This window comes from Mesoplodon mirus (assembly GCF_964341445.2).
Source record: "Mesoplodon mirus genome assembly, chromosome: 3".
NCBI lineage: Eukaryota > Metazoa > Chordata > Mammalia > Artiodactyla > Ziphiidae > Mesoplodon > Mesoplodon mirus.
Window position 1 is genome coordinate 137,733,117 of NC_138978.1, and position 4,021 is coordinate 137,737,137.

The following is a 4,021-nucleotide window of genomic DNA, read 5'->3' on the forward strand; positions in this document are numbered from 1 at the left end:
CTGGGTTTGGTACCAGAATCCAGGGCCCTGGTGGGAGGACCTGGGCTCTGCCCTGGGTTCCATGGACACAGACAAGCAAGTATGATCTCAGCAACCTTCAAGGACCCAGATGTAAGAAAGAGGCAATGAAGACACAATGGCTTCTTCAGGGTGGCTTGGTGTCAGCCTAGAACAGCTGGACTTCATAAGGAGTAACACACTGTGGAGGGAAATAATAAAGAATTTATAATAGGAACAGAAAACAGTTTTATTTGAGCCAAGCTGAGGGCTATAATCTAGGAGGCAGCCCCTCAAAAGCCTCTAAGGAACTTCTCCGCTGAAGCATGGTAGTCTTATACTTTATCAGAACAAAGAACATATATCAAACATGACAGGGGTCTATTCCTTAAAGATTTCAAAAGAGACAGATTGAGGACATGTATAGTGAGACAGTAGGATCCTGGTACCTGGGAAAGGAAGCTCGTCTTCGAGAGGGTGTTAACATGGGCATCGTAAGAAGGGAGTCATTTCTCCTTATTTTTGAATCAGGCATTTCTTTTCCTTAATGGTTAAAGCAGATGTGCTGTGTGTGTTTGACAGGCTCTTTCAGTTCACACAAAGTTTAGACTGAACCATGTATAAGCCTAAATGACTTCCCCATACCTCACTACGTGAAAAATTTCTCCCTCAACACTATAATTTGGGGCTTGACTAACCTTGGCGATAAACCAGACACATAATACCCTCAGCTCTCTAGGCCTCTCCACCTGCAGATCCTGCTGTCTCCTCCCTCCAGGGCCCAGCACCACAAGAGGCTGTCAGGTGAGGGGTTTGAGACTCAGAGAATTGACTCCCGAAAGTGTTTCTGTTTTCCAAGATAAATAACAATACAGTTTGGATTCTAAAAATCATCCAAATAAGTGAAAAAAAAAAATGCTAGACCAACAGTGAATCACAGCATTTTTCATAAGATAAATGAATGTTATATAATGAAAGAGTAAATAGAGCCCAGAGGCTTTAATACATAGAATTAAAATGGAGTTCAGTAGTGTTTAAAACACATCCAAAGGTCATATTTATGAGCTGCAAGTCCAACTGTATTCCACAAGAATTTAGGCAAATGCATGAAAGATGAGTTATGAGTAAAGCACTATCCCCAAACTGTGGGTGTGGGGAAACTCATCCTAGCACTTTGTGCAGAACTAATACATTGCAACCATATCTGGTTTCAAAATTGATATTTTCTGTAACTAAAAAGGCAGAAATAAGCTAAATAAGCTACCTATCCCCCCTCTGTCCTTCACTTATTAAGACTCCTATTTCTTCCTCTCATCTATTTTTTAAATTCCAATTTCAAATGCCAAAATATTCAACTATTATATATGTTATTGTTCTCTTAATTTAGTCTCTACACAGCCTGAAATTTCTTTTTAATTTCCCTATTATATAATTAGTGTTATATTCATCAATTATGTGATATTTCCAGCAGGTACTGAGCTTTTATGCTCCAAATGTATGCCCTTCCATACTTTAATGCACATAAATATACTTTATACTTTTACATCAACTTAAAAAGTAATCTGTTGAGTGCAAATTCTGTCTTCAGCATTTTGTTGGGGTCAGCAGTGGGGAGAGAAAATGTAGAAGAAGGAAAAGACATGGCTTATTGTTCTCAAAAGAAGTTACAGAGAAACCTCTGGCTTCCTTATCAAAAGGAGGCCCATTTCTTTTTCAATGTCTTTTCTATTGACTTCAAATCTATCGGGCTTTAAAATTATTTGTGTGTGTGCTCATATTCTGACTGTCTCTCCCAGCAGATTGTGAGTTTTGTGAAAGTGAGGCAGGAGATAGATGGGCCCCAGGGTAAGCAGCAGGAGTTCATTCCCTCTGGACAGAAACTCCAAAATATCAATAACAGGACAATCGAGAAAGGAGGCTGTGCCCTGCCCAGATAAGAGATAAAAGACTAGATATTCCTCATTCTCAAGTCAAGGAGACCTTCCCAGCTACACATGTGCAGAAGGGTTCCTTGGAGGTCAAAAAGGGAGAGGGCACCACCCCATAGTAAGTGATGTCAACTACCCATAGGCCTCTTCACTAGAATCCATCTTGGCTAAGAGATGCACATGAACACGGGAGGACCCTGAGGTATACCAAATATGAACTCAGAACCAGGCAAAGCAAGATGATTGGTCAAAGGAAACCTGGAAGAAATTCCCCATAAAAATGATTCAAACTACCATGCGAGCGCAACTCTCTCTCTGAGCCCGCCCATATGTCTATCCACATGTATTCTTTGTCCTCCTAATGAACACTTTACTTGTTTCACTACTTTCCATCTCTGTGGAAATTCATTTCTACACAGCAGACAGGCCAGGACCTTGTCACTGGCCACTAGTTCCTAGTGGTCTAGTGGCTAGGATTTAGTGCTTTCACTGCCCCGGCCTGACTTCAATCTCTGGTCAGGAACCAAAATCCTGCTTCAAGCAGCTGCAGGCTGAGGCCACCTGAGATGAAAACAGGGGCAATGTTTATCTTGTTTAAGGTCATGTCTTGTTAAAAAACAAAATTCAACTGAGTCAATTTGAAAATCTGATTGGACTTATTTGATGCTTTATGAATTGGGCAGCATCCCATCTAGTGAATAGAAGGGCACTTTGAGAAGTTATACAGAATGGAAGGTTTTTATAGAAAGGAGGGTGGGCAAGAAAGTCATTAGCAAAAGAAAAAAGGTTATTTGGGACCAGTACTATCTTCTCTTTGTAGGGAAGGGAAGCCTTGAGTTTTATCATGCAGATTGCCTCTTCTTCTTGGGTTGGGGGAGATGGAGAGGGCCCCTGTGACAGATTACCACATTGGTGCTGACCAGAAAATTCCAGATTTCAGAATTAAGATAACATTTCTGGTGAAGGTCGAAATTGCAAGTAGGTTAAGTATTAAATATATGCGTGGTATCATGGGCTTTAGCACAAATGAAACCATTTTGTGTCAGTGGTTTTCCTCCTTAATAGTCCCTAATGTAGAACTAGCAGAAGCACAACAAAGATTTGTGGAAAAGTAAATGAGTGCCTAACTCAATTAATCAACTGGTGTAAAGAATGTGGCATAAGAATAAAAAGATCTAGAGAGCAGATGAAAGAAGCTTTTGTGTATATTTTTAAAAGGAATGTCTTCTGTGTTTTCAAATTACTGCAAACCTAATCAGCAATGTTGATGTGACTATTAAAAATGATGCTTTTTGAAAGGTTAGAGAAAGGAAAAACAAGAAAAAAATAAGGATGTTTGGCATTCTGGATGTTGGCTAAATGGCAATTTAATCACTAAGAACATATTTTATTCTATTGTCATGATATATATGTAATATATGTAAACATTTATTTATATGTCATACATAATATATATTTCTTTTTAATCACCCCTATTGGGGTACAATTTACATACAACTAATAGTACTCATGTTAAGTGTATAGCACAGTTAGATAAATTTTGACAAATATATACAGTTGTGTAATCACTACCACAGTCATGATACAGAAAATTTCCATTACCCAGAAAGTTTCCTTAGGCTCCTTTGTGGTCAATCCTCACCTTCCTACAAAAGTGATATGATGATTTGCTTTCAGTGACTGTAGTTTTCCCATTCTCAAATTTACATAAATAGAATCTAACAGTGTGTATTTGGTTCCTGTTTTCTTTCACTCAGCATGTTTTGAGATTCATCCATGTTATGTATATTAATATTTCATTGCCCTTTACTGCGGACGTGAATTACTCATTCACTTGATGATGAACATTTGAGCTGTTTACAGTTTGCAGCCTTAACCTTTATGAAACCACTGGGATTTCCATTAGAATTCTTTAATTTCTTACCCAATTCAACAGTATGATTTGAAAGTTATCAGAAACCTGCACTTGTCAGAAAGTCTTTAGTATGAATCTTCCTGAAGATGAAGCATTTTTGCAAAAGCATCTATGAATGATAAAAAGATTTAAAAAGACACAGTTAAAGATCTGGTTAAAATGCAATTGACAAAAAAAATTT